Raw genomic sequence first — 12,101 nt, 5'->3', positions numbered from 1 at the left:
AAACCGTTCACCCCACCCCCTTTCCCCTTCTCCAAGTTTTACAACCTTTTACAAAACAAACTTTTCTAAGTTAGCCTATTCAAATCTTGTTATTTATATGAGACTATCATCCTCTCTTTTTCTTTTTCCATTATTATTATTCTTTGAAATTCAAAGAAGAATTTATTTTCTATCTCCCTCTCTCATCTCCATCTTCTTGATTTTTCTTGTTACTATTTTGTCAAAAATTAAGGTAATCAAGTTGTTGTGTAACACTAGTTGTACTATCTTCAAGGTTTTTTTAATTCTTGTTCATCTTCTTCATTTACATGGTTGCAAAGTCATCATATATTCATGCCAAGGATCCCATATAATCTATACACCATGGTGTGTGTTGTAGAGGAGACAAAGAACTAAAGGTTGAAAGATGATCTTTAATAGTCACACCATAACAAAAGTTCTTACATTCCTTGTAACTTTATGTTTTAATTTGATTTTCTTTTGATACAATAACCATAAGGGTTTGATGATACATATTCTTTATATGATGTATCCATCACCCCATCAAATGGCTTATAATTTATTTCCATCAAAAACCATTTCAAAGTGCAAAGGACATTACTAATTGTAATGATTCAGGATTGACAGAATTCTTGGACAATAAAGGTTGAGCCATAACTTTGTCATAATAATTGAAATGGTGAAAGACCAAATGCCATGACTAAATTCATTGAGTTGTGGTTCTAAGGAAGTTTTATTTGCATTTTAATTCATTTTTATGACTACATAGTGGTCAAACTAATTAGTGCGCATATCTGTACCTTTTTAGAAGAATGACTGTGTTATTTAATCTCGGGTTCGAATCTGAACAAACTTTCTAAATAAAAGTTGTTCCTAACACATTGATTTAGTTTATTGGAGGTTTTTTTTTAATTTTTAGGAATTGTTTCTGATGGTTGGGTACAAGTTAGGTAGTATTAGATATTAATTGGTTATAATTAGTTAAATAAATGAATGAACATTGGTACTTCAAGCATCGTTATGTGTTTCAGGGCATTGGACGATATGAAGACTTATGGGGTTGATTTACGAGCTTGGAATGAAGACTTAGAAGTGCGGAAATGGGAGTGCACGCATCACGAGGCAGAATAAAGAAAAGAAAATGAGTCAGCGAAGTTTTTGTCCTTCGTGCGATGCGAAGGACTGGTGCTTATGCTTCCATACCCGACTAACAGCCCATTTCCTGTTCGCGCCACGCGAATGACAGCCCTTTTTCTGTTCGCGCCACGCGAATCGCCTTAATCCAAAGAAAATTAAGGTTAATCACTATATAAACCCATTTAAGCCACCATTCGTCATACCAGACGTAGGCTGTCACGATCTACTCAAACAATCAATTAAAAAGACTTAAATACCTATAACAAGTACGGGTAAGTAAGGTCGTCTCCACAGGGACTCAAGGAAAGTGCTAATTTAATATTACTAAATTAAATTTTAAACTAAGGCGGACAAACGATGTCAAGCGGTTTTTAGAAAAGATTAATTAAACTAAACGATTACTTAGAAAAGCTTTGTAGACAATATTAATAAAAGTATTCATTCTAGGTTCGGTTAATGTGACATTCAATTTAATCCCAGATTCACTTATCTTGATTACGCAATAATTACTAAACCTAGTAGTTTGATTGTGATGACAAACGATACCCTAACTGAATTGATGACACAATTGAACTCGGTTTACCTAATTACCAACTTATGTTTGTTAAGACCAATTAAGAGACAGTATTTGATGATTAATAGTTCAATGACACAAGAGCCTAACCCTAAGTGTTGATGAACAAAACCAAACAAGTGATGCATTAATTAATAATCCCAAACACAAATTGTTTAAATAATCAAGCAAGAATTAAGCAAGACCAAAGCAATAACTCAATCAAGCTTTTAAACATTAAGCATATGAATCTGGTCAGAAGTTAAAATACACAAAAACCTAGCCTAGAATGAACACGGGAACTTAGCCGAGCATCAACATATCGATTAAAACACTTATCTTGATGAACATGTGATCAATGATGGAACCAGAAGCTTCGGGATGGATGAAAGTCATCTTAGAACACCTCTTCTGCCTCTGGAAGTCGTGATCTCTCTAATAGGGTCGAAAAATCGTTTATACAGTGAAAAACCCTAACTTTTGCCGACTTAAGCATCTTCGCGTATCGCGAAGATGATCTGGCTTGCTTTTTCGCGTATCGCGAAGGACAAAATAGTCAGGCCTGGTTTCTGCAACTTCGCGTATCGCGAAGTTGTTCCTCTTGCATCTTCGCGTATCGGGAAGATGCAATATCACAAAAATCATTTTTTCTTCTTTTTAATGCCTTGTGATGAGTGCACTTCCAATCTCTCACTTCTAGATCTTCATTCCAATCTTGTAAATATCCTCGATAAGCTCCATAACTTCCAAGTCCCTGAAAACACATAACAACTCTTGAAGTACCAATGTTCATTCACTTATTTAACTCAAATTAACTAATTTTTACCCAACCATCACATCCCCACACTTTTCCTTTTTCATCCCGAAAAAGATTTTGCAATGGAATCAGAATCAGAGATCATTCTTACAAAATACTTCTTAGATTATCTTAATTAAGCACAAGGAACACAAAAACCGCGATTGCCGATATTGTTGTCCACTTAAACCCATGCCTCAATACTTACCGGGAAAAATACGGTGTGATAGTTTTATTAGTTCATATGATTAAAATGGAACCCACACCTCAAAGCCCTGAAGCCGCCTTACCATGCTTCATTATAGTTTTGCCGAAACAGACCACTCTAACTTGACTTAAACCTTAAAATTAGACGATCAAAATTTTGCATATTTGAACAATTTTTCAAGCCCATATGTAATAGCTAAGACAATCTTGGATATTTTTATCGAACCAAAACCTAAATTTAAGCATTAAAATCTACCAAAATGGCCATTAGATACGATTAAGGTGCAATTAGGTAACCAATTAGTAAATAGCCCCACTACATGGCATACCCCCGTTATTAAGCAATACCCCGAAGTCCATCACCATACGTGAGTAGACACGAATTCATCTGTAGGGCTTACATATGGCGTGTCCCGTGTGGTCCGTTTCTTAATGGTAATGAGACGCGAGCACGGGGACCCCATATGACTAACAGCGTGGATGATCAAGCCAGTAGTGAATTTGTACTTTTAAAGCACTTTTTGTGATCATGTTTAATGACTTATGAATTGGCAGATAAACTGCGGGTTTGCTCTTTTTAAGCTTATTTAATATACATAAATCCACTTAGGATTTACGCATACCCAGATGATAAACCGCATACCGACCCATGATCTCCGAACCCCGGAGCATCCCATCAATACAGGATTTAAGGATATAAAACCATACGCCTATGAAGTGTTAGCCACTTAACTAGTAGTATTTTCATTTATGTTTATATCACAAGCCATCTAGCATACTCTAACGCTAAGCCTATCCAACCATTGTACTATAGACTATTCATATTAAAATTTATTTTTGGTGATCAAATCTAATAAAAAGGCTTGAGTATGGCATAATCTTTCATTCCAGTCCTTACATAGGCTTAGCTAAACAAACAAAACCCTGAAGGCGTTTCCCACTAAAAATCAAGCATTTAAAGTTCAATTAAGTCTACAACCAAATTATCCTTTCATTCTCAAGGCTGAGCCTACCGACACATCCCAAATTAAGTGCGTTCCCGTTTTATTTATCTCATATTATATAATAAGTTTGAAAAATAATCCCTGATTTTTCTATCATTTTCCATTTATTATGCAAGAAATCTTAATTCAAAGAACATTAAACTTTTAAATTTTCAATTTCTCCCCCATCCCCACATTTGAGGCAAACATTGTCCTCAATGTTTAAAATTTTATCAAATAAAAAAAATAGGGACGGGATTAAAATTCACTTTGACAATTTTAAAACCCGGGCCTAATGTGATGGTAGTTATTTATTATACATGTATACAATTACACTTTTAACAAAAAAAAACTAATAAAACAAATAAAGTTATGAAAACGAAATCACCTGATTGAAAATACAACTTCTCATTTGCAACTCTCGTGCCCTCGTTGATGCTCTCAGTGAACTTACCTCTTCAATTCTCCAAATAAAATTTGCAAACTCTCAAACATGTAGAAGCACGCTTCTCACCAATGTTAAAAATATAGGTCTTTTAAACCGTTTGCAAAACAATTAATTTTAAATTACCAACCGAGCTTAATAAATTCATAACCAAATTTGTTAAATGAGTAGAAATGTTGAAAGACCTAACTCACTTTCGTAGGAATCACGATTGCATTTAGCGTATGCAACAAGCCCTTTAAACCCCCCGTAGCACGGGTGGACGAGTATGGTCTCGTGAGGGTTTATAGAAAATGACACCCACAAAGTTCAACTACAACAAAATATACATAAGCAACCACCCATAAGAATAAATCCCTTCAAGTGTCCCAACTAAACCGCCCATAATACCCATAAGCAAAATAATGATTATCTTAGTACAACCCAATAAGCAAATAAAAACATAATAAAATAAACAAGAAAAGAGGACCCAAAATATCGATCGGGACAGCTGCTCCATCAACACCTACTGCTCCTCTCCAGAATCTTCCTCAATCACCATCATCTCCAGCTCCACCAGCTCCTGATCCTCCGACACTTGCATCATAAAAACCACTCGTGCCATACTGTCCATAACCACTATACCCAGCAGCTGACACTGTAAGTCTCGAATCTGGATCACTACAATATGATATCAAGTATCTTGATGTTAGTGTGGAATCCTAACACAAGATGATTCAAGACAATAAGCAAGAACAAGTAAAACACATGATGGAGTGCTTCAAAACACACGTTATTATTAAAGTCGGGTGCTTAAGCCCTATGCTTACAATACTCGTTCTACCAACAACGATACTAGACGGCCAAAACCTAATTGAACGACCTTTTAAAACCTATACAAAGAGATCTATATATAAGGCAGCCAACATACTAGCCCAACAAAAGCCCAAAGCCCACCGAGATCCATAAGGATCTTGGTTTACATAATGCACCCCAAACTAAGCCCAAAGTACAAGCATAAACCACAAAATATATCTCAACATTCTCCCCCTTGGTTTATTGCTTGATCACAACTGCTTCAACTGTAGACGATCAACGTGCTTCTATACCTTCATTTAGACATTTCGGCGTATATACTGTGACTCCTAAATAGACACTTGGAAGTTGAGTGTCTTATTTAGGGCCTTTATTAAAACCTGGCTAGTAATCTAGCGTAGGTCATGCTACTACCCATATGAAGTAGATGAACATGACTTTTGTCATCATAAATAGCAGCAAGTGTTAGGCTTGATTGACTCAGAGAAGTCAAACACGATGTATCTTTGGTAGAACCAACAAGTCCTCGGTCAAGGTTTGACCGAGAATGCTTCAAAACCTCTCCAACACGAAGATCTCTCTGATTGATCAAAAGAATCTGATCAGTCCATGCCGAGAACCTCATAGCACTACTCATCATCTTCATCATACCACCAATCACCATTTATGACCAAACCTGTAACTACAATCAATGACTAAACCGATAATCAGTAACTTCAACAGAGAACAAACAAACCTCTCGAGTAATTAATCGATCAAATCTAATAACCACCGAAAACCCTTCAACCATAATAGATTTACTTACCCTTTAAAGATGTCTACTTGAAAGAACAAGTAGACAGGAAATGATGTATGGTGGCAAGTAGGTAAAAGATATAATGGTTATAATGAGAGAAGATTTTGGAAGATTATAGAAGTTGTGAGTTTCAAGAATAATCAATAAGTAGTAATGAGTGCCTTTGAAACTACCTGGTCACATCAAACTTGACCGAGAACATTTAATTACCGAAAACATATGGCCGAGAACCAAATACTGAAAGTAGGGAACTCACAAAATGATCTGGCCGAGAACAAAGAAGAACCGAGAACACCATTAACACAAACAACTTGGGCCAGAGTTGACAGGACCGACAACACAGAGATTATGGACACACTTTGCCCAACTGAACGGCCCATGACATTTTGCAATCGTCAAATAAAACCAGATCCCGATCCATGTGAAAACGATTTCTTATGATATTTGTTTCGACACGAGTAAATATGAGGTAAAAATTTAAAAATTAAAAATTAAGAATAAAATTTAATTAGAATAAAAACTAAACAAAAACAAAAATGATTTACCTATCTGGCCTTCAGTAGAATTAACATATTTTGGGATCAAATTTCAGTTTTGCAGAAACGCCATTTTTTGAGAAAAAATCCGAACATGGAATCATATTGTTTAAGGTGCTGTCACAAGGATTCATGTTCAGCATTATTATGACACAAAGAGACAGGCTGATAGCAGGTATACCGAACTTAGCATGATTTTCATTGCATCAGTGATATGAATTACGTTCAGTTCGGCATAAAGCTTAGATGGACATCACTCATGGACCTGTGATGCCTCCTATCTCTTCTCAAAGCGTATTTGGCTTTCCCCAGTTTGACTCCAACCCCCTAGTGCTTGATCATAAGTTTGTGGACAACAAAAAAATTAGGCTTTAAGGTTGAACGTTGGACTTACAAGCCGTCCGGACTTATAGGCCTTTCATTTAGAGTGTTTAGGACTTACTTGAGTGCCCCACCCTTGTAGTTCTAGTATGACCCTTTAAGCCTTTTAAAAACTAATTTGTTTAAGAAATATATAAATAGATAATAACACAATATATTTTTTTTTGAATAATAAGCAAAGCAATACATTATTTTTGGTGATCAAGACACTAACGGGCTTGTGTATGATTGGGTAATTGTTTTTCTGCCTATCCTTTGGAGAGATGTATGTGAAAGCATGCACATTTCTTCAAAATGACTCTCGACAGTAAGTTTAGCAATTTTAGTTTATATCACTTCAACTTTTACGCATCATGGAAAGCTACCATACAAATCAGTGACTGTTCTAGGGCCTTTTAAGCTTAATAACTTCACCCGCTAGACACGCAAAAACAATTTATCTATCATTTTCCAAAAGACACACATGTTAAGAACTCAGTTACCCCGGTCACTCTTTAGCTTTCAAGTGAATGGCTATCCCGTATGACCACAAATGATTAACAGGACCAAACACATATGAGAATACGTGTCCCTCCAACTTGGAATTACCGACATAATTTTATGTGAAAGAGTTCAAAACATAAAACACATCACAATCGCCCCGAATGCTTTCAGTGTTTAGATAAAATGGCTATCCTGTGAATCTACGAATAGATTACCGGACCAAACATATACAAATATATGTTCTTCAAACTTGAGCGTCGACATAATTTTAAGCGAGAGTGAATATAAACAAACACACATTTTAACTTTTTGATTTTTATAAAATGATAAAGACGCACACACACTATTTTTGACTATTTGATTTTTTTTTATTAAATGATAAAAAGAAAATCACACTCTTTTTGTGGTTTTCCTTTTTCTCCCCCTAAATTTGTACAGAAATTATGACACGAAGAAAAATTTATGTACACAATTTAAACCTCAAAAATACTCAGTCATCAAAACGCAGCATCTTATGAAATCCCACAAGCATATTAAATCTGGCTATTCCGACCGGTTTTGTAAATAGGTCCGCCACATTATTATTAGTGTGGACCTGTTCAAGATGAATTAGTTTCCGGTCGTAACAGTCACGAATAAAATGGACTTTGATGTCAATGTGCTTGGTTTTGGAGTGCTGAACGAGATTTTTAACAATTGCAATAGCAGCATCATTATCACAAAAAATGGGAGTGTTAAGAAATTCCAAACCGTAGTCCAGCAATTGATGTTGCATCCAAATAACCTGTGAATAGCAAGCTGACGCAGCAACATACTCCGCCTCGGCAGTCGAAGTAGACATCGTTTGTTGTTTCTTGCACTGCCATGAAATGAGACGATCTCCTAAAAACTGGCAGCCGGCAGATGTGGATTTCCTGTCAATGTTATCTCCACCATAATTGCTATCAGCAAAAGCTTAAAGATCAAACTCTGAGTTTTTGGGATACCAAATACCTAACTTCGGTTGTCCCTTCAGATATCTAAAAATGCATTTAAATCAATTAAATGAGAGAGTTTAGGATTAGCCTGGAAACGAGCACATTGACTGACTGTAAACATGATGTCGAGACGACTGGCGGTGAGATACATCAGAGACCCGATCATCGATCGATAGTACGTTTGATCTACGGGACTCCCTTCAGGATCAGACGACAAAAGAGGCCTTTCTACCATTGGAGTGGCGACACTCTTGGAATCTTGAAATTCAAATTTTGCAAGCATATCTTCAACGTACTTTCCTTAATGCAGCAAAATTCCCGTCGAGCTCTGACGAACCTGCAATCCTAGAAATGTTGTCATCTCTCCCAATGAGCTCATCTCAAATCTCTTCTTCATAACCTCTTCAAATTCTGAACACAGCCCAGCACTGGTAGACCCGAAGATAATATCATCCACATAAATCTGAACCAGAATCAAATCTTTCCCGATGGCTTTAAGGAACAGAGTTTGATCAATGGTCCCCCTTGTATAGCCATGACCCAGAAGATGTGCCGTCGACGTAGCATACCACGCCCGAGGAGCTTGGTGAAGACCGTACAATGCTTTGTCCAATTTGTAGACATGATTAGGATTCTTAGAGTCTACAAACCCCGGTGGCTGATCCACGTAAATCTCTTCCTGAACTTCGCCATACAGAAAGGCGGTCTTAACATCCATCTGATATACCGTGAAACCCATGAAAGACGCATAAGCTAGAAAAATCCGAATGGCCTCAAGTCTAGCTACAGGAGCATATACTTCAGTGTAGTCTAAACCTTCAACATGACGAAAACCACGAACAACTAACCGTGCCTTGTTTTTAACAATAACTCCCGTGTCATCTTGCTTGTTTCGGAAAACCCATCTCGTATCTAATTCTTTCTTTCCCTTTGGCAGTTCAACTAACCTCCACACTTTCAAATTATCGAACTGATTCAACTCTTCGTGCATGGCATCCACCCAACTTGGTTCTAGAAGAGCCATTTCCACCGACTTCGGCTCAATCTGAGAGATGAAACAAGAAAACAAACAACTGTTTATGTGTCACGTCTGACTTCTGGTGGACACGCCTGTTTCAAGAAGACCTATGACATTCTCAATTGGATGATTTCGCTGGGTCCTTGATGGAATTACATGTTCGGGAACGGTACCGGTAGGAGGTAAGTTTGACAGGTTCTCATCAATCTCAGCGAGGGGATTCTTCCATCCAGAAGCCGTAGTACTGTGTGAGTATGAAGTGCTGGCAACGTATTCATTTGGAATGATATCGGGAAACAAGGTGCTCCAAAAGATTTGACGAATAGGACTCTCCCCCACAACTGTTGAAGCATTTTCTAAAGAGTTTGGAGAATATACAGTTTCCGTAACTTCTTTCGGCTGACTGACGGACGTGGGTGGGTTGTCATCAAGTGGTTCTGAGACATCATCATCCAGAAGAGGAGAGATGTGAGATACTGCATGTGGGTCTTCTTTCTCAGTATCTGCTGTAGCACCACCTGAAGTTTCTGTGTTGATGACCGGAAGCACATTGAACGGTTTGAAGAGTTAATTGTAATCGAATAACCAGTCCGGACCAACACGAGCATCAGTCTCGTTTTCTTCCAACCAACGAACATCATAGGATTCTAGAATTTGTTTAGTTGACTTATTGTAGACTCTGTAGGCGGTGTGACCAGCATACCCAACAAAATAACAATCATCAGCTTTGGCCCCAAACTTCGGAGTAGACTCGAGATTCAGTAGAGTACACGGACAACCAAAGGCTCTGAAGTGTGCAACAGTAGGCTTATGACCATATACGATCTCATATGGAGTTTTCATTTGTGATTTGTTAATTATCACCCGATTCTGAACATAACAGGCCATGTTGATAGCTTCTGCCCAGAAGAATAATGGCAGTTTAGAATCATACAGCATGGTCCTTGCCGCCTCGATAAGAGTCCTGTTTCTCCTTTTAGCCACACCATTCTGCTGTGGTGTCCGAGCTGAACTGTATTGACGGAGCACCACCCTTTCTGAGCAAAAATAATTCAATGATGCATTCTTGAATTCTGTACCATTGTCACACCGAATTCCCTTCAGCTTCAGATTCAGCTAATCCTCCATAAGCACAACAAATCGCTTGATCAATTCTGCAGTTTCACTCTTATTTGACAAGAAAAACACCCAAGTAAAACGTGAGTAGTCATCAGTAATAACGAGACAATAAGAGCTGCGAGCTGCGAGAAAGACTCAAAACATGAACCGGACCGAAAAGATCCATATGCAGTAATTGAAACACAGATGAAATGGTGTTAAGCAATTTTGGTTTATGAGTTTTTCGATGATGTTTACCCAAAGCACAAGTCACACACTTTTCAATAGTAACAAAATCTTTGACGGGTAAACCTCGCACCAAATCATTTTTAGCAAGACGATTCAGATTTTTCATATTAGCATGACCAAGACGACGATGCCAAAGCATGGCATTATGTTCAGACACCTTTGAAAACAAACAGGTTATTTCATCAGGAACATTTTTGTTCATGTCGATCACGTAAGCATTATCTTTTCTTTGTGATCGAACAAAAATCCGGTCTTCTGGTATAATGATTCCAGGTTTCAAAATCAAGCACTCTTTCTTAGTAAAATGAGTTGAAAACCCTTTACCACAGATTTGTGACACGCTCAAAAAATTGTGCTTCAGCTTTGGAACAAAATTAACATTTTCGAATTTTAGAACACCGTTACTTACAGTACCTTTCTGCGTGATCTTCCCTTTTTCTCCACCCGCAAAGAACACATACCCACCATTAAAAATTTGAATGTCGTGTAGCTGGGAAATGTCTCCTGTCATGTGCCTGGAACACCCACTATCAACATACCAAGGTCTGATGATATTCCTCCATAGCTGCTCCTGCACGAAGTGCGGGATTAATTAGACTTTGGCACCCAATCCATAGTAACACTGGGTACACCTGACTCATCTACACTCGTTATGGGCTGCCATGACATATCTTCTCGATTATCTAAAATGGAAGAAGTAACCTTTTTTACCGGAGACTTAGGCATCCATTTATGTTTACCATTGTAAGATTTACTGTTGTTTGTACGAATGGATGGTTCAGTCTCTGGTTTGCGTGTAGAGGGAACAGACGAATTTGTTCTCCCGACAGGCCGTGATTTAGAAATCGAGTTAGTTTTTGAAGTCGAATCATGGTTTCTATCACTTCTACTAAACATGTTAGGCTTGGTCTGATGAGGACGAAACCTACCAGATTTGTTCTTGTTCCAATCACCGTCAGAGGGATTTGCCTTATAATGCCCGAAATTTCGTCGATAGGTATCACGAGGCATATTCCTCTGATAAAATCCATAGTATGGAACATATGGACGATGTGGACAGTTTCTAGCAATATGACCAGGAATCCCACAATTATAACAAGTTTGACGTTTTATATAAAAATCATTGTGGTGAACCTTTTGTCTTGACCTATTGTGTGGGTCAGGTCGCTTAGCTTGATGTTTACCATTAGACCTGTTGTTCGGTTCGATACCCTTTTGTTCATTTGAGCATCCCTCTTTAATGAACTTGGGTGGTGGGTAGTTTTTAGCAAATGTTTTATTTTTATTTTTCTTATTAAAAACCACCTCATCATATTTCACAGTTTTAACAGAATTAACCATTCAATTGTCTTTGCTCTTAAAGCCAGAGCCCATACAAACAGTCGAACTAATAGAATTCAAAATAGGTAGTTTTAAAGAAACATAAGAATTAATGTCTTTATTAAACGAAACACAAGAGTCATCATCCTCATAAATCCATTCCTCAACAATTACTTTCTCTGCACATGAAGCAAACACGTTAGAATCGTTCATTCCTGAAGTGGATACATTTGTATTCACAGGATCAGACTTGTCATTCTTATCTTGTTTACCGTACTTCATGCCTTGTACATTTTCTTCCTGTTCTTTGGTGACAAGAAGTCAAAC

This window comes from Bidens hawaiensis, unplaced genomic scaffold (genome assembly GCF_021521415.1).
Source record: "Bidens hawaiensis isolate Kalapana, Puna unplaced genomic scaffold, B.hawaiensis_p1.1 tig00023812_1, whole genome shotgun sequence".
Taxonomy (NCBI): Eukaryota; Viridiplantae; Streptophyta; class Magnoliopsida; order Asterales; family Asteraceae; genus Bidens; species Bidens hawaiensis.
The sequence above is the reverse complement of the archived record's forward strand: the minus strand, read 5'-3'. Positions refer to the sequence as shown.